The 20832-nt window shown below is 40.5% G+C and overlaps 1 pseudogene; it reads left to right on the top strand.

The window, feature by feature from the left end:
• The first annotated feature begins 11338 nt into the window (after window positions 1-11338).
• On the top strand, window positions 11339-11612 carry LOC140604510 (ragulator complex protein LAMTOR5 pseudogene; annotated as a pseudogene).
• The last annotated feature ends 9220 nt before the right edge of the window (window positions 11613-20832 follow it).

The raw sequence follows: 20832 nt of genomic DNA on the forward strand, positions 1-20832 counted from the left end.
TAAAAAGGCAACCAAAAAGAAATGACAATATGTATCGGTGATACAAGTTTCTTTTTTATTTTACATAATTGAGAACCACCAGAGACAGGTTTAATTTGCCATTTTAGAACAAAATTTCAATGTCTGCTTGTTAGATGCTACAATATTTTTTCTAGCTACCCGCTGTGTGAGGAAGAGAGGAAACAGGCGGTGCTCATAGAGACAGTGACAAAAATTCTGCACTTAACAGGCACTACACTGATTACTGGCCACTGGAGTAATAGTGTCAATGGCATTACAGATGAACAGCAAGGGGACTCGGGTGACAGAGTCTGAGCCTTTTCTTTTTTTAAGATTTTATTTATTTATTCATGAGAATACACAGAGAGGAGAGAGAGAAGCAGAGACACAGGCAAGGGAGAAGCAGGCCCCACGCAGGGAGCCCGACGTGAGACTCGATCCCAGGTCTCCAGGATCATGCCCCGGGCTGAAGGTGGCACTAAGCCGCTGAGCCACCCGGGCTGCCCGAGTCTGAGCTTTTAATGCCTCCAGAGTGTCCTGACCCAAATGCAAGTTTGTCCAAATCAACGCTGTCGGCTGAAAATGCTCATTACAAATTAACTTGACAATTATTCCAATCACCTCCAATCAGGACATTGGCGACTGGGATAGAGGATAAAATCTTATTAACTGCTCTTCAACACACCGAACTACTTTCAAATTTATGGAGAATCTTACATCTAAGTATATGCATATAAGTTATGTTCTTGTAGATTTTGCTGTCTATACTCTGAAGCTTTATTATTAGATAAATATGTACTTAGGATGGATATATATTTCTCATGAATCGATCCACTTGTCATTATGAAACATCTCACTTTATACCTGATAGCATTTCCTTTTTTATGAAGTTAACTTTGATATTAATATATAGGCATAGCTTGGAGATTTTATCAGTTCCATTCTAGACCTTTCCAATAAAGTAAGTCAAATGAATTTTTTGGTTCCTAGTGAATATAAAAGTTATCTTTACACTGTACTATAGTCTATCAAGAGAGCAATATCACGTCTAAAAAACAATGTTCAGGGACACTTGGGTGGCTCAGTGGTTGAGTGCCTGCCTTCAGCCCAGGGCATGATCCTGGAGTCCCCAGATCAAGTCCTGCGTCATGCTCCCTGCATGGAGCCTGCTTCTCCCTCTGCCTGTGTCTCTGCCTCTCTCTCTGTGTCTCTCATAAATAAATAAAATCTTTAAAAAAGAAAAAAACCAATGTGCATACTTTCATTAAAAAACACTTTGTTGCTACAAAATGTTAACCATCATCTGAGCTTTCAACAAGTCATAACCACTGATCACAGATCACGATAACAAATTAAGAATAAGGAAAAACTTGGCTGAGCCCAGTGCCAGGAGCCTTAGCAGGAGCCAGAGACCCCTCGCCCAGGGGACAAGCTGCATAGCAGCTGGCATCCGCCAGGGGAGGGGTAATTGTAGCAGCTGGAGCCAGGGGCTGAGTGGACCCTCAAGGCTAAGTTCCCAATGAAAGTGAGCACACAGAGCAGCAGCCCCTGGTAGGGCACAGGTGCCTTCATCACTACACCTGGACCTGGGCTTCCTGTGCTCCCAGCCTCTGTGGACTTGCACTGCCTCAGTTGCTGCTGGGGCTGCTGGTGTGCACTCAGATCACCCAACAGTACCACCAGTACCTGGCCTTTGCCTGGGTCATGCTCATTTCTGTCTTCTTCTGGCTGGTGACAATCATCTTCATCACCTGCTCTGCTGCCCTTGAGCTGATGTTCCTAAAGGGCATCCCACTGAATAACCAGTGTACAGCTGTCACTTTTTTTGCATTATTAGTGATGATTGCCTATGGAGTGAGTGCTTTCTTCAGCTTCACGGAAACCACCTATGCCATGGCCCACCTTGGGGCTGAAGACTGTAGCCAGGTCCCTGTGTGGGGCAGCCAGCAAGCCCATAGCCTGAGACCTTTGTGGAGTCAGCCTGGAAGGCTTGCTCTGCTCTGCTCAGATCATCAGACTTAGGTTCACCCGGTAGTCCTGAGGAATCGGGATCCATCCTCTGGCTTGGCACAAGTCTGCATGCACATGGGCTGGAAATAGGCCAACTGCCAAGACCACCTGCACATCCTCATATTTAGTGGAAGGTGAGGGGGCATACAGGACTCTCAGTGTCTTGGCTTTATCTTTAGAAGACTACAGTGTCCAACGTGGGGCTCAGACTTCTCATCAACACTAAATACACTAACAAGGACTCCAGACCAGCAGCCCTTGACCCACTGTAGAATCAGCCTAACAAACACCTGTGTGTATCTTCGTCACCTCCAGGACTGCAGAGAAGGCTCTTGGATCCCGTGGGATTCCTTAAAACACAATTCTGATTCAACTCTCCCCCAAGCCAACAGGCTGCTTCTAGGGAGATGTTTGTGGAAAGAGGGTAATGATTTCTGACAGCATGATCTTCCTTTCCTACATTTTAAAGATATCAATTATTTAAAGCAATGGATTTTAACCAGCTTCTCAGTGACAAAAAAATCTGTCCAGGTTTCCCTCCCTCATCTAAGCCCTTGATTATAATATTATAATATTCCCTTTGGATAGCAATGCCAACTGCTTCCCTGACACTGTTGATTAGGCACTCATATGTGAAAAAGAGAGGGAATCAAGACCTTGCCTGGTAAGTTGTCCTGTGCTTGTTGGTGATTTTCTTCTCTTGGGGATTTTTAGGGGTTTTTTTTGTTTTTTGTTTTTTTTGTTTTTGTTTTTTTTTTTTTGCTTTTTTACAAAAATAAAGATGGAAGAACATATTTGGGAGAAAAAATGAAAAAGTTTGAAATATTGCAAGAAGTACCAAAATGTGATGCAGAGACATGAAATGAGCAAAGAGTGTCGGAAAAACAATGCCAGCAGACTTGCCCAATGCAGGGTTGCCACAAACATCCAATCTGTAAAAAAATTTGCAGTATCTGTGAGCACAATAAGTGATATGCCTGGAATAGATTCAGAATTCTTTTGATTAGTATTCACATGGCACACATTTCCCCATTTATCTTTTTAAAAAGCACAGTTTTTTCTTTTTGCAGAACATTAAAAAATTTTGTTATGATATGTAAAATTCACCCATTTAAGTGAACATTTGTATGAATTTTGACAAATGCATGATGCCATGTAACCACTGTTAATAACAGATATAGAGCATTTCCATCAACCTCCAAAATTCCTTCCTGCTTCTTTGTAGTCAAGATCTCCCTCTATCCCCAACCTCTGGCAAACACTGATGAGTTTCTATACCTGGTTATTTGTCTAACATAGATGTCATATAAATGGAATTATAGAATATGTAGCCTTTTGGGTCTGGCTTCTTTCACCTATAATGAGGCCTCTGAGTATCACCCATGATATTGTTTGAATACTATTACAATAAACCACAGAAAGCTAGTAACTTAACACAATCAAAAATTTCTTTTTTACCCAGTTAACAGGTACCTGAGTGGGTTCCTGGCTATCAGGAAAAGGGGTGATTGCTAGAATTCATACAGCAATTCGGCAATCTGGCAGGTTTCAAAATCAATGCCCAGAAATCAGTGGCATTTCTATACACTAACAATGAGACTGAAGAAAGAGAAATTAAGAAGTGAATCCCATTTACAATTGCACCCAAAAGCATAAGATACCTAGGAATAAACCTAACGAAAGAGGTAAAGGATCTATACCCTAAAAACTACAGAACACTTCTGAAAGAAATTGAGGAAGACACAAAGAGATGGAAAAATATTCCATGCTCATGGATTGGAAGATTTAATATTGTGAAAATGTCAATGCTACCCAGGACAATTTACATGTTCAGTACAATCCCTATCAAAATACCATGGACTTTCTTCAGAGAGATGAAACAGATAATCTTAAGATTTGTGTGCAATCAATGAAATGCTGGAACACCTGCACCCCAATGTTTATAGCAACAATGTCCACAATAGCCAAACTGTGGAAGGAGCCTCGGTGTCCATCAAAAGGTGAATGGATAAAGAAGATGTGGTTTATATATACAATGGAATATTACTCAGCCATTAGAAATGACAAATACCCACCATTTGCTTCGACGTGGATGGAACTGGAAGGTATTATGCTGAGTGAAGTAAGTCAATTGGAGAAGGACAAACAGTATATGGTCTCATTCATTTGGGGAATATAAAAAATAGTGAAAGGGAATAAAGGGGAAAGGCGAAAAAATGAGTGGGAAATATCAGAAAGGGAAGCAGAACATGAGAGACTCCTAACTCTGGGAAACGAACTACGGGTGGTGGAAGGGGAGGTGGGCGGGGGGTGGGGGTGATTGGGTGACGGGCACTGAGTTGGACACTTGACAGGATGAGCACTGGGTGTTATTCTTTCGTTGGCAAATTGAACACCCATAAAAAATAAATTTATAAAAATAATAAAAAAAAGATTTGTGTGCAATCAGAAAAGACCCTGAATAGCCACGGGAAGATTGACTAAGAAAACCAGAGCCAGGGGCATCACAATGCCAGATTTCAAGTTGTACTAAAAAGCTGTGATCATCAAGACAGTGTGGTACTGGCACAAAAACAGAAACATAGAACAATGGAACAGAACAGAGAACTCTATGGTCAACTAATGGTCGACAAAGCAGGAAAGACTATCCACTGGAAAAAGGACAATCTCTTCAATAAATAGAGCTGGGAAAATTGGACAGCCACGTGCACAAGAATGAAACTAGACCATTCATTCTCTTACACCATACACAAAGGTAAACTCAAAATGGATGAAAGATCTAAATGTGAGACAAGAATCCATCAAAATCCTGCAGGAGAACACAGGCAACACCCTTTTTGAACTTGGCCACAGCAACTTCTTGCAAGATACATCCATGAAGGCAAGGGAAACAGAAGCAAAAATGAACTATTGGGACTTCATCAAGATAAAAGACTTCTGCACAGCAAAAGAAACAGTCAACAGAACTAAAAGACAACCTACAGAATGGGAGAAGATGTTTGCACATGACCTATCAGATAAAGGGCTAGTATCCAAGATCTATAAAGCACTTATTAAACACAACAGCAAAGAAACAAATAATCCAATCATGAAATAGGCAAAAGACATGAACAGAAATTTCACCAAAGAAGACATACACATGGCCAAGAAGCACATGAGAAAATACTCCACTTCACTTGCCATCAGGGAAATACAAATCAAAACCACAAGGAAGGCAGCCGGGAGGCTCAGCAGTTTAGCGCAGCCTCTGATCCAGGGTGTGATCCTGGAGACCCGGGATCAAGTCCCACGTTGGGCTCCCTGCATGGAGCCTGCTTCTCCCTCTGCTTGTGTCTCCGTCTCTCTCTCTCTCTCTCTCTCTCTCTCTCTCTGTCTGTCTCTCATGAGTAAATTAAGAAAAATGCAAGGAGATACTACCTCACACCAGTGAGAATGGTGAAAATTAACAAGACAGGAAACAACAAATGTCGGAGAGGATATGGAGAAATGGGAACCCTCTTGCACTGTTGGTGGGAATGTGAACTGGTACAGCCACTCTGGAAAACTATATGGAGGTTCCTCAAATAGTTACAAATAGAGCTACCCTACCACCCAGCAATTGCACTGCTGGGGATTTACCCCAAAGATACAGATGCAGTGAAAAGCCAAGACACCTGCACCCAAATGTTTATAGCAGCAATGTCCACAATAGGCAAACTGTGAAGGAGCCTCGGTGTCCATCGACAGATGAATGGATAAAGATGTGGTCTATATATACAATGGAATATTACTCAGCTATTAGAAATGACAAATACCCACCATTTGCTTCAACATGAATAGAACTGGAAGGTATTATGCTGAGTGAAGTAAGTCAATTGGAGAAGGACAAATATTATATAGTTTCATTCATACAGGGAATATAAGAAATAGTCAAAGGGATTATAAGAGAAAGGAGAGAAAATGAGTGGGAAATATCAGAGAGGGTGACAGAAAATGAGAGTCTCCTAACTTTAGGAAAGGAACAAGGTGTGGTGCAAGGGGAGGTGGGCAGGGGGTTGGGGTGACTGGATGATGGGCACTGAGGGGGGCACTAGACGGAATGAGCCCTGGGTGTTATACTATATGTTGGCAAATCGAACTCCAATTTAAAAATATACAAAAAAAAAAAAAGGAAAAGGGGGCAGTTTTACATGCAGTTGATCAGTTTAATAACCAGTCTGATGGGCCCTCTGCCACCTTCAACTGTTGGCTTTCAATGATGCCCAAAGAGTCAAGGTCCAGGCATTGGATGGGAAAAGAATATGGAGCATCATGCATGGAAATTTTTATGGGGAAAGGCTGAGAATAGTAAAGATCATTCCCTGCAATGTTTCTTTCCAAGAGGTAGTTCACATAGCCAGGCTAAGGCAGATGAGAATTGTATAATATTCTCAGAGTATTCACATTGGGCAGCCATTTCCCTGGACAACCATGGAAGGGAGAGTGTGAATTAAGGTCTAAAACTAAGTTTCTCTACAACACTAGGGTATGGTAGATACCCAATAGATTTACTAAATGAGTGAAATCCTTTCAACTTAAATTTCAATTTTATGGTTCTGGGAGAGTTTCTTTTTCTTTTTTTTTCTTTTTTTTAAAAGATCCTATTCATTTATTCATGAGAGACACACAGAGACAGAGACACAGGCAGAGGGAGAAAGAGGCCCCATGCAAGGAGCCCAACGTGAGACTCCATCCCAGATCCCAGGATCACGCCTTGAGCCGAAGGCAGATGCCAACCCCTGAGCCACCCAGGTGTCCCTCTGGGAGAATTTCTTAAACATTTGCACATGCTGAAACAATTTGAGTTCTGCAGAAATCTCACAGAGGAAGACATAGACATGGCCAACAACCACATGAAAAAATGCTCCGCATCACTGGCCATCAGGGAAATACAAATCAAAACCACAATGAGATACCACCTCACACCAGTGAGAATGGGGAAAATTAACAAGGCAGGAAACCACAAATGTTGGAGAGGATGCGGAGAAAGGGGAACCCTCTTACACTGTTGGTGGGAATGTGAACTGGTGCAGCCACTCTGGAAAACTGTGTGGAGGTTCCTCAAAGAGTTAAAAATAGACCTGCCCTACGACCCAGCAATTGCACTGTTGGGGATTTACCCTAAAGATGCAGATGCAGTGAAATGCCAGGACACCTGCACCCCGATGTTTCTAGCAGCAAAGTCCACAATAGCCAAACTGTGGAAGGAGCCTCGGTGTCCATCGAAAGATGAATGGATAAAGGAGATGTGGTTTATGTATACAATGGAGTATTACTCAGCCATTAGAAACGACAAATACCCACCATTTGCTTCGACGTGGATGGAACTGGAGGGTATTATGCTGAGTGAAATAAGTCAGTCGGAGAAAGACAAACAGTATATGGTCTCATTCATTTGGGGAATATAAAAAATAGTGAAAGGGAATAAAGGGGAAAGGAAAAAAAATGAGTGGGAAATATCAGAAAGGGAGACAGACCATGAGAGACTCCTAACTCTGGGAAATGAACAAGGGGTGGTGGAAGGGGAGGTGGGCAGGGGTTGGGGGTGACTGGGTGACAGGCACTGAGGGGAGCACTTGATGGGATGAGCACTGGGTGTTATTCTATATGTTGGCAAATTGAACACCAATAAAAAATAAATTTATAAAAAAAAAGTCAAGAGATGAAGAAGGGTACTGTATCATAATAAAGGGAACTATCTGACAAGAAGAAAAAAAGAGGAGAGATTTGGGAATTCTCTAACAGAAATTTCAAGGATTTTTACATCTGCTTCTTTATACTAACTGGTAATTATCCAGAGGGCACATAATAGTGCAGAAATGACAGAAGCCAACAAAGGTTTTCTTAAGATATGTAAATTGTCAGTGATCAGCAAGGTGCAACAGAAAGGCTTTTGGTAGTATAATTATTTATGCCAGTTCAGTTTGCTTTTAGGTAATAGTGATGGCCTGCTACAAAGAAGCTACTTATCATGGGTTCTGCACATTAACTTCCAACAGTTACTAAGAAAATATGGCAAAAAGGTTTTTCAAAACCCTGGTTGTTATCTCTTATTTAGAAATTGTTTTCTGAAAAACAGTATTTTGATGATTAAGCTGTCACATTAAACAATAAAAATTTCCTTTAATTTTCCAGCATGCCATAACTATTAAAATTAATATATACATATGAGTTTAATCACTGTGAATGTGGAACTTATCAAGACCCTATAGATAATCAAACCATGAACTCCACAGATATATCATGAAAGTTTGGGGGGACTTCTTTAGTGTGTACTCCAGTATGCCTTTTTTACACAGCCTTTTCTGACCCATAAAGATTTCCTGGGACCCACAATAAGGAATGTCTCCTTCATCTACAGGTGAAGGGGATTAAGAGTACACTTATCTTTATGAACACTAAGTAATGTATAGAATTGTTGAATCATTATATTGTACACCTGAAACTAATAAAGCATTGTATCTTAATTATATATGAATAAAATAAATACTTTCCCTTCGCAAAAAAAAAAAAAAAAAAAGGACTATCCTAGGGAAAAATATGTAAAAAAAAAAATAAAAAATTGAAGTGAAAAATAAAAAACAATTTGAGTTCTAGGTTATTTATAGATCACTACAGAATATATATGTAATATCTATTTAAACTACTTTATGAACATATATAGAATAGGTTTTAATCTGAAATTATAATCATGAGCACTAACAGCCACAAAAGAGAGCTGTCAAGTCAAATATAATCTATTGATTCTGAGTAATTTAGATAATATTCATTTACTCCTTATTCATTTATTTTGCCATCTGCTAATACTTGCTAGTACACTAATGTTAGCAGGTGTCAGAAGTTTATGAAAAAGATGATGAAAGAAAAATAAAATTGAGAACTATCAAGTTCCTTGCTCATTATTTTTTCAAAGGAAAAGACCAGCATTGCTCATTTTTGGTGATGGAATGCGTAGAACTAGTGGGCAAAACATCAGTGTTCCCTAGGATCACAGTTTGAAAAAAATCACTGGATTTGTGGAAAATTGGGTCCTAGGAAGTAAGACAGGACCAGTCACAGGAGAGAAAACAGAAAAGATCCAGCACAGCTGGCAACATGTGTTTAGAGTAGACTTGCATGAGGGACCCAGGAGAGGGTCCAGGGCAGCAGAGGCACCCATGCTGGCCTGAGGTCTTGGGACCCATACATAGAAGGTCATCTCTGCCTTTGCCTTCTGTCCTGAGCCTCGGTCTTCAATCGTTCATTGTCTGCTGGACATTTCCACCTGGATATCCTGCTCTATGTCAAACCACAAGGTCTAAACCTGACCCTCTGTACTCCGGAAGCAGCAGGCCCTCTAGCAGCCCAATCTATAAACAATGCTGGAGTCTTCCATCTATTCCTGGTTCCTCAAGCTTGAAGCTTTGGCTCTTCCCTTTCTTCCTTCACCTGCAAATGCTCAGATCCCATGCCTCCGCAATTCTGGGTTAATGATCTTCCAGTCAGTGTCTTTCTTTCCATTTTCAGTGAGCAACCTGGCCTTGCCCTGAGATGTTCCCATGCAGTCTCCCCTGATCTGTGTCCTTTCCCTCTGATGGAGCTTGTGTTTCCCGTTGTGTTCTTCCTAAGGCACATTAGTATATTGAAGAGATCAGGATAACTTGCTTCACTATGTGTAATTCATTGTGTCCCCAGCTTTAAACTTCTTTTTTTTTTTTTTTTGATGGCACACTTATTAGTAATACAGTGAACAAGTACTCTACACCATACTCTAATGCGACTCTTAGGATGAAGGCTAAATTCCTTGGTTTGACATTAAAGACTTACCACAAGCTTACTCTTATCTGCTGTACCAATTTCATCTCATTTCATCATTTTTCTGCCCTACTTCACCTTTAAGGCTTAGCCCAATTTTGCTCTCCCTTCAGGGACTCTTAGCAGTCTATCCCACAGTGCCCTTCTAGGACTCTTGTGTTACTCAACTACTCATGTGGAGCTTCATTTGCATGATTGTTTCTCCCTCACCAACTCAACCTCTAAAATTCAGTTACACCCTCTATCAATAGAGTCCTTTCTCCTGTATAATGGTGGCCCCTGAACAAGTTCACTGTCTTCCAGCTCAGCTACTACCATCTGTGCCCCCAAAGACATGTGACTATTTCTGGTTCTTCCCACAGCATACCACACAGGAGCTGTAGGAAGCCTGAGAATATTGACCACCTCTCTCTTACCCCCACCCTCCCACCACTTCCTGTTGGAGTTCACTTACATTGGCTGGAACCTCTAAGATGGAGGATGTTCTCAGAGTCCTAAATACACACCCCTATGTATTTGATTTTAACCTCATCCAGTCTAACACCCTCCCACAGGGCTCTAGCATTTCAACCTGGATGTACATGGAAGCAGAAGCCAAAATACTCTCTCTTGACTCCGCGAGAGAAAGTCTAGAAATAACACTTTCATTTTTTAAAGATTTTATTTATTTATTCATGAGACACACACATACACATCGAGAGAGACAGAGAGACCGAGAGAGAGGCAGAGACATAGGCAGAGAGAGAGAAGCAGACTCCATGCAGAAAGCCCAATGTAGGACTTGACCCCAGGACTCCAGGATCATGCCCTGGGCCGAAGGCAGATGCTTAACCCTTGAGCCACCCAGGGATCCCTAGAAATAACACTTTTAAACTGAAAATGTTTTTGCTTTTCTTTATAAAACAGTAGCATTAATAACCATGATCTGGAGCAGAAATAAAATGTGAACCCCAGGTTGGAAGCCTAGAAAATGTATGAAGTAGGAAGGGAACTGAAGGAAGGGAGATATTCTCTGGGGAGAATATCTTCCCAATATCCTCTCTGTTTTCTAACTCTACAACTTCCTTGCTTATTTTCCTCTCAAGACATGAGAAGGGAGCATCTGCCTTCATTTAAACCCAACTTTGCTCCCACTTCATCCTCTCTTGGCACTGCCAAGGGGTGATGAACTGTAGTCTGCTAAAGTTTGATCCATTTTCTTTTTGAAATTTATGCCATTCTGCTGATTCTTAAATCATTTTTATCATGAACTAAATTTATCAATTTTGCCATCATATATTTGTAGTGCAATTTGAAGGAAAATAGTGAACTTTTTTTTCAACAATTTCTCATTTAACTGCTTACTAGTCATTTCCATTAGTTATTTTTCTAGGATCTTCATATTCATTATTAAAGGCTCTTTTCAGAAATGCCTACCTTTTCACAATAAGAATTGTGGCCTGCTAAAGTTTTGTCTATTTTATTATTTGGCCTTGTGTTATTACAAATTTAAAAAGTAAGGAGAAGAGCCAGGTGGATGGAGGCAAACTTGGAGCAGCACTTGGAGGACAGAAGGAAGAATCTACCCATTGTTGGAGTCCTGTGCACAGATTCCAAGGATCTAATCTGGGATGCTGTGGATCTCTATCAGATGAACCTACTGGAGTGATATCTGTTCTAGCCTAGCAAGCAGCTAAACTAACCTCAGATCCCACTGACATTCCTGTGGTGTGTCTAGAATCAGATAATGGGACACTATGATCCAAAAACCTGACAGCATCACAATGGCAGTGCACAAAATGGCCTTTTGACATCTCAAGCAACTTGTCATAGGGGATAGATCCTGCCAAAGCTAATTATCTTGCAGAACTATTAAAGTTCCAGTAGTTAGGCTATTAATTAATTTATTTAGTGTGCATTGGACACTTTTCTACTAATTTTAGAGTAAGCTGATTTTTGATACTCAGTGGACTGACTTATCAAAATATTAGTGTGAAAGAATCATGTTTTGAAGCAGCAGGTCAAGGTTACTTTGTACATAGAATTTTTTTATGTTCAATAAATCTGGTTGGAGGAAAGTTTAACAACAAAAAAACAAAACAAAACAAAACAAAATACTCTCTCTGACTTCTTGTTTCTCTGCCTTCCCACTTTCCAGGCATAAAGACTCTACTTTCTTCCCCTTTATGTGAGGAGGCTTTTCTCTTTAGTGTCTTCTTCTTCTCCCCCAAGTGACACTTGCCCATCTTCTTTCCATGATTTCATTAAGACAGAATAACAACTACAGGACATGGCCTTTATGGAGTTGAATAATGTTAAAAAAAATACTACCAGTTTAATATTCTCAAAATATTAATGTGTAATGTATATGCCAGCATTTCATAAATCATAAAGCTTACAAAATAAAAGGGAGCATAATAATGTTAATAATCGTTTGAAGAAACTGAAAGTAGAGGGAGAATATTGCAAATGTCTTTGCCTCTTGCCTATGTTAGCTACCACTGTACTCTGGGTCCAGTCAGAATGATGGGGTGATTCTGTGGAAGAACCCCAAGTCTGCTGTCCAATGCACTTTGAGGTTCTTAAAAGTGACCACATTGTCACATGGAGTCAGATTCTAGTGAGCCTGTGTGGCCATCAACATCTGTAGGACTTGTGAAAAGATGTTTCTCTCCATTCCAATCTTGTTTATGAACACCCCATCTCAGTTCTAGAGTCTGCCAAAGACAACGCTGAACGCTTAAGTTTTAGAGGTCCTAACTCAAAAGTCAGAATGAGACTCTTTATCCCTGATGCATCACTAAAAGGAAGCAGTTCTCCCTGCTACAGGGACATTCTGCTGAGTCTGGTAGAAGATTTGTCCTCAGCACCTCATGCCTTATTATAGAGCACTGAAGCCAAAATTTCCAATGCCTGAGCAAAACAGAGATTTGGCCAAAATACCTTCCAGAGCCAAAGCTCAAGTTTCTGAAGAAGGAGATTTATTTCACTAAAATTAGCATCTTTCCAATTTAGATCACAATCTTTAAGCATTTAGTGTCACAGCCTGAAAAAACACAGGACCAGGTTGAATTTGAGTTGCTTAGTGAGAAGTGGTCAGCTCCATAGTTTTCTAGGGGCATGGGATGTGGGTAGACCTTCCTCACATAATATGCTCCTAAAAAAGAAGACTCAGAAAGATCTCAAGTGCATCTTTAATTAGCTCTGGAGTATGGCCCCCACCTGACAATTTAGTAATCCTTTAATTAATGAACTCAAACATTTGCTGACTTTGAGGATGTGCCAAACCATAAGCTAGGAATGCAAAGATGACTAAGACAGGGCTTCTCTTCTGGAATGTTCACAGTCTGATGGTCAGCAGAGGAATGTGACTCAGGGAGTAGAGTATTATTATAGAAGGAGGTGCAGGGCAGTTTTCTGAACTTGATTCCCATGGTTCGTGTACAGCACTGAAGACTTAAATCCATGTTAGGTTCAAATTGCACAGGAATGAAGCACCTCATTCTTGTCATCTCAAACCCATAGAAATTCTAGGATTAAATGAAATTTACTTGACTTCCAGCAGTTTGTTACTTGGTGTTTGTCTGCGTGGACATTCCTCTATTTTTAGAACATAGGGCAAATTTTTGGAAACATTTTGGTTGATCAAACAAATCACACTCAGGGGCTAAATTCAAAGGCTGGTGCAGAACCCTAAGAGGAAGCCTGTGGTGCGGCCCCAGGCCCTGCATAGCTGTGGGTCAGGTGAGCTCAAAAGAAACCCCTGATTCTGAGCACCTCCCCCTCCCCCGCCCTGAGAAACCATTAGACTGGCCCCTTTCTCCACAGAGCCTGTTAAAAATCCCTTGGAGGTCACTGAGACTCTTTTACACCATCTCTAGAGCAGTTCTCCAAACTCAGCAGCCACTCTGATGGTTCCCAGCCTGCTGTAGCTGGGAAATGGGCATTCAAGAGAAACCATTATGAGGTCTTTGTCATTTACATATCACAAGCCTGAGGGTGAAGATCAGTTTGCACACCCTAGGCCTTAGCAAGACATTTCAAATCCTTGGTGTGTCTCTCCTTGGAGGGGACTGCCATGACCATGACATAATCAAGCGGGAATGATGGAGGGAAAGACCCCTATGCCACCAGCTGTGTCATCTACATTCCAGCCACTGGGTCACACACAGGCTGTTTTTAAAACTGACTAGTGTCAGATTTGGTCAGGACATCAATTCCCCCATGTGATCAGTACCTGACAGGGAACTGGAGACTCTGAACTGCCGCCTCTCAAAACCCCAAGGAAGTGATCTCCACTCCTGCTTTCATTCCTTTTGACTAACTCATCATAAGTACTTAACAAAAAGAAACAGCAGCCTACAGAATGGGAGAAAGTTTTTGTAAACCATATATCAGATAAAAGGTTAATATCCAAAACACATGAAAAACTATTACAATTTAATAACACCACCAACAATCACAAAATCCAGACAATCCAATTTAAAAATGGGCAGAAGAACTAAAGAGACATTTTTCTAAAGAAATCAAAATGGCAAACAGGTACATGAAAAGATGCTCAACATCACTCATTATCAGGGAAATGCAAATCAAAACCACAATAAGATGTCACCTCACACCTGCAGAATGACTACCAGTAAGAAAACAAGAGGCAACAGGTGGGAATAAGGAATCTTGAAACACTGTTGGAGGGAATGTATATGGGTCCAACCACTATGGAAAACAATGAGGGCAGCCCAGGTGGCTTAGCGGTTTTAGCGCCACATTCAGCTCAGGGCCTGATCCTGGAGACCTGGGATCGAGTCCCATGTCGGGCTCCCTGCATGGAGCCTGCTTTTCCCTCTGCCTGTGTCTCTGCCTCTCTCTCTCTCTCTCTCTCTCTGTCTGTCTCTCATGAATAAATAAATAAAATCTTAAAAAATATATATTTAAGAAAGACCGACACCAATCAAGCGCATGAGGGTTTATTAGCAAGCTCGAGCTTGGGTCCAAGTATACCCGACACAGTGGAGCAGGGACTTGGACCCTGAAGTGGGTTACAGCTAGGTTTTTTATAGGCTGGTCTAGGGGATTTTCAGAAGGGGTGGAGGAATTTCTCAAGTTCTGTTTACATTCTGATATGGGGCTTTCAAGGGCATTGAGCTCTGTTCTCATTCTAATATGGGACTTTCTACCACGGGTGTGGGGTCTGTTGTCTTTCTGATATGGGATTCCCTGCAGTTTTTCCCGTAAAGTTCAGCTCTTATTCACAGGGGCCTGAGATGGCTGTACTTGTGCTAATGCTAAACTTTAGGTGGGATGGCCTTAATTTTTCTCGGCCTCCACAGTATAGTTAAACTTATACTAGGACCGTGGAAGCTCTGCTTTAGCAAGATGCTGATATGATAGGACTCAGCCTGTTACTGCACAGAAGAGCCAATCTAAAGATAACATTTGGTCTGGAAAACATGTCTTCTAGTTTGGAGATAAATATCCATGCTTTATACTACTGTTATTGATATAGGCTGGGTTTTCCCAGCTTTGGACACTCTGGAGTATTATACTTACGGATTACGAATTTTTTATTTTAACTATATATAACCTATACTAAGATAGTTACTTAGGATTTTTCTTTAAAGTTGTTCACTTTTTACTTACATTTCTTTAAAAGGATATATCGGGTAATTTTCTTTATTTTTAAATGTTTCCGTTTTAAAAAAATGTTTTAATTTAAATTTGATTTAATTAACGTATACTGTGTTGTTAGTTTCAGAGGTAGAATTCAGTGAAATGTTTCAACTTTTTAAATTTAGGACAATTATGCCAATGCAAAAGCAGTAGTATCACCTGTTTTTATAGGAGTTAATTTTAAAATATTTAAAAAGCCAAGTTACATTAACTTTAAAATTTAAAGGAATAATAAATACAGTAATAAAGTAAACTGGCTTAAAAAATGCATAGACAAAAGTCAATTTCTAAGTGATCATGGGCTTCAGTCAGCAAGAAAGGATATCCTCCTAGACTTTCGTTATTTTAAGAGGAAGATGAGGCCTTCTATCAGTAAAGTGATAGCATCGGAGTGTTAACCAAGACTGGGAATTAACAGTTTACTTGTAAGGATAAAATTAGGTTGTTCTTATTAGTAAATTTATTTGTAAAAAAAAAAAAAATTATTTGTAAGATCCTCTATTGGTCCTTAATTTACATCTAATCCCAATGAAGTTTTTGTTAAGAAATGTTTTGTAATCTTTTCATCAAACAAATGGATTTGAAGACTTTTCCATATGAAAAGCCTAAGCTTGAGGGATGCCTGGGTGGCTCAGCAGTTGAAAGGCTGCCTTTGGCTCAGGGCGTGACTCCAGGGTCCTGAGATGAGTCCCACATCGGGCTCCCTGCATGGAGCCTGCTTCTCCTTCTGCCTGTGTCTCTGCCTCTCTGTGTGTCTTTCATTAATAAATAAATAAAATAAAAGTAAAAAAAAAAAAAAAAAAAGAGCCTAAGCGATTTCTTTTTACATAGAGACTGATTATAGCAATACCAAGCTCCAGAAAGCTGAGAGAGCGCTCAACATGATTGACACTGCATGCTTCTCTCAGTTGTCAAGGGCTCCCCTATCAAGCAGACCAGCAAGTGGATTTTGCTTCCAGTGCAATGGATTGGCTGCACAGAACATCCTTTTTTGGGGCTGACATGGCCTTAGCCCATCTAAGGCATCCTGATGCCTCATTTCCAGTCTGCGTTCTACTCCCATCTACTGTGATTGTCAGGAAGTCGTCCACATGTTGGAAAATCTCTTCTCCAGTTGTAGAAAATTTGTCAGAATTTTGTGATTGCAAAACGTCTTAACAGTCTTTATTCAGTTCATAGCTAGCAAACACCAGAAGTTCAGTGACTTAATCAATTTTCAGGGACATATTGAACTTTGTCCTACTTGGGAAAAACTGCTGCTGGTCATACTTGTAATTTTCCTGCAAATACGTTCTTTGACAGAGGCATCTTATCAGCTGTGCTTGACTAGTTCCGGATCATGGGCTTCACCAAAGCTCTGGCAGCCTGTTATCAGGGTTCCACGAACTGCTTAGCAGCTCTAGCTTTACCGTGCAATTCAGTGCTGTGAAAGAGGCCTTCTGGCTCCTGCACCCCCATCTCCTACACTTTTGCTTCAGGTATTCTTATGCATTTTTCCACTTTGAAAAAAAAAAAAGAAAGAAAAGTAAGATTTTGCAGGGTATTTGTTATATGTTTCCAGAACAGCTCTTGGGAGTGAATGACTGTATTATGATTGGAAGTATTTTTGTTTTCTTGACTGCTGGTACTTTTGCAATAACAACAGAAGTTTTACATGAGTGATTGGCCTATCTACCCCTTCAAAGCGTATTGCATCACATCACTAGCACTCACATTTCCACTTCGTCTTTATGCTTTTAACGTCCTAAGATTTCAAAACACAGCAGAGAGAAACAAACCAGAACTCAGGCCTTTTATCCGTGTAGAACTGCTGTTCTCCTGGCACATTATCCTCATCCTCTGAGGTATCTACTTGGCTGCAGCCCTGAGACTCCAACGAATTCGGTAAAACGGAAGTCATTCTGCCCTGTACACAGGCCACGGTGCAGGCCTGGGGCACTGCTGCTTTCCAACCTGCTCTCCTTTGGCTGTTGTTTCCGTGTGCACCCAGGAAGGAACGGAGGGCAGGAAGCTCCCGTTGATACTGCGGTGCTCCTTTAAGGGTTCTAGCACATCTGTCCTGCGGTGTCCTATCACCTCTCTGTACGTTGCAGCCAGAATAAAAGTGTAAAATGAAAGTTCATGACCCCTCTCTGTGTAACATCCTACTGCACCACTGTGTGTATTAGATAAAATTCAAAATTCCTGATGTGAACAACAAAGTCCTGCGTGATGCATCCACCTCTGCTGAGCTCCACGGAGCTGTGCCCCCTCCCTGCTGTTCTCTCGGCTTCCCTCACTGACTAACCTGGCTCTCCCGGGGGTCGTCCTCTCTGTGCTCATAAAGGACTTGCCTCATTGTGATTTTATGCTTGCTTTATACTGGTTTAACATCTCTAACTTCCCAAATTAATTTTACTGTTTTTGGTTGCCAAGACGACAACAAAAGAAAATAGAGTCATGAAAAGTTTTTAATTTATTGAGACTTGTTTTATGGCCCAATATATATTCTATCTTTATGAACATTCCACGCACTTGAGAAGAATGTTTTCCACAGCTGCTAGGTGTGCTATACTTATTTAGGTTAAAATGATTAATAGTGTTGTTCAAATTTATTACACCCTTCTATGGCAATTATTTAATAGAGTATGACTGTGAATTTACATATTTCTCCTTTGAATTCTATAATATTTTTCTTTAAATAATTTTATTTTTTATTATATTTTAAAGATTTTATTTATTTATTCATGAGAGACACACAGAGAGAGGCAGGGACACAGGCAGAAGGAGAAGCAGGCTCCAAGCAGGGAGCTGCATGCAGAGGGAGCTGTGGAACTCCAGGGTCACGCCCTGAGCCAAAGGCAGACCTAAACTCCTGAGCCACCCAGGCGTCCCTCTTTAAATAATTTTAAAGCTAATTAGGTACATCGATGTTTATGTCTCACTGGTGATTTGATCTTTTATCATTGTGCAAACTGTCTTTATATTCTATAATATTCTTTGTATTGAAGTCTACTATATCAGAGACTAATATAGCCAGACCAGTTTTCTTTCTGTTAGATTTGTATGATATATCTTTTCTTAGTCTTCAATTTAAACTTATATTTGGGAAAGGGAGGGCAGCCCCGGTGGCACAGTGGTTTGACTCCACCTGCAGCCCGGGGTGTGAGCCTGGAGACCTGGGATCGAGTCCCACATCGGGCTGCCTGCATGGAGGCTGCTTCTCCCTCAGCCTGGGTCTCTGCCTCTCTCTCTCTCTTTCTCTATGAATAAATAAATAAAATCTTAAAAATAATAATAAAAAAATAAACCTATATTTCTCCTTGTACTCTAGAGTGTGTATCTTTTAAACAGTTTATAATTGGAATTGTTAGGATTTGTAAAAGTATACACAATAGAGGTATAGTCAGTGAGTTTTCATAGCCTTTTACACCTACATAAACACAACAATAAAAATGTAGTTTCCATGAAAGTCATGGAAGGAAACCCATGAGGTTTCCTCTTTCAGTAGTTCATTCCTTCTTATTGCTGAGATTTATTGTTGTGATATGACTATGCCAGTTTTTGATTATCCTTTTTTGTTATTGGTGGTGGATATTTGAGCTAATTACAGCATGGGACTATTACGAATAATGGTAAAAAATTCTATACAAATCTTTTGGGAGACATAGATTTTCCTATCTCTTTGCTCAGTACCAGGGGTGGAGTCCCTAAGTCATAGGATAAGTCTGTTTAACTTTTTTTTTTAAGATTTTATTATTTATTCATTAGAGATACAGAGAGAGAGAGAGAGAAAGAGAGAGAGAGAGAGGCAGAGACCCAGGCAGAAGGAGAAGCAGGCTCCATGCAGGGAGCCCAACATGGGACTCCATCCTGTCTCTAGGATCACATCCTTGGTTGAAGGCGGCGTTAAACTGCTGTGCCACCAAGGCTGCCCAAGTCTGTTTAACTTTATAAGAAACTGCTACCCTTCCTCCAAAAGTGACTCAAAGTTCTAAATATTCATTACTCTTTAACATAAGATAGTGTTTGACTTCTAACTTATTACTGATTCTAGTGAGTGTGAAATGATGTCTTATTGCAGTTTCCATTTGACTTTTCCCAATGACTAATGGAGACTCGTAAGTTGTCAGGTGCTTATGGCCATTCATACATCTTCTTTGGAAAATGTTTGCTCAAGTGTTCTCCCATTTTTAATAGAATTGTCTGTCTTTTTCTTAATGATTCATGGAAGTTTCTTGTGTATTTTGGAATCTTTGTCAGTTATATGTATTGAATATATTATCAAATTTCACTTTTGTGATTGTTAGGAGTTTGGTTTTTTTTTTTAAGATTTTATTTATTTATTCATGAGACAGAGAGAGAGAGAGAGAGAGAGAGAGAGAGAGGCAGAGACATAGGCAGAAGGAGAAGCAGGCTCCCTGCAGGGGAGAATGCCCTGAGCTGAAAGCAGGCGCTAAACCGCTGAGCCACCCAGGGATCCCCTGTTAGGAGTTTTTTAATTCTTGTTTTGTTTTTGTTTCATGTCTAGAGAACTTGCGCATTATGTAGAACCATGCACCTTAGGAATGTTGACATCTTGATAATACCGATTTCAGTCACTTCTTATTTTATGTAATAATTTCTCTTTGTTATTAAAAAATCTGCAGTAAAAAGTCTGTCACACAGGAAAGCATGTTGTTAGTGGTGCCCAGGAATAAAAGCAAGTAGGATATATCCTGGCATCATCCTCTTCTGTGCTCCTCACTCTGCTTTTGTAAATCTTTGGGCCCCAACTTGACCTATTTCCAGGGGCACAGATCAAGGAAGGAAGCCAAAAACCAGTTTACATAAGAGTGAGTTTCCATCTGGAGGCAGCTCATTTGTGTGGAGCAGTATAACTCTATATTGTGATCTCTCTTTTACACTATGTCTCAGCCTCACCCGTTATCACCAAAAGTCCTATGAATATTTTCTTAACTTGTACACAGTTTCTCTTCTGAAAAGGACTCTTCAGCTTCATACTCTACCTTTAACTTCACCTGATGTGGTTTTAAGATATGTTTTTAACCTTTGTGTGTGGAGAGGGGAGGGTATAAAATATACCTAATACAAAATTTACTGTCTTAATCATTTTCAAGTGTACAGTTCTACTGTATTAAATACATTCACATTGTTGTACAACCATCACTACTATCCATCTCCCAAGTGCTTTCCATTTTTGCCCAACTGAAACTGTCTCCATTAAAAACTCCCCCATTGCCTTCCTTCAGCCCTTGTAAACCATACTTTCTGTCTCTATGAATTTGAGGCCTCTAGGAACATGTAAGAAGAATCATTCAGGGGCAGTCCGGGTGGCTCAGTGGTTTAGCGCCACTTGGAGCCTGATCCTGGAGACCTGAGATT

This window comes from Canis lupus, chromosome 15 (genome assembly GCF_048164855.1).
Source record: "Canis lupus baileyi chromosome 15, mCanLup2.hap1, whole genome shotgun sequence".
NCBI lineage: Eukaryota > Metazoa > Chordata > Mammalia > Carnivora > Canidae > Canis > Canis lupus.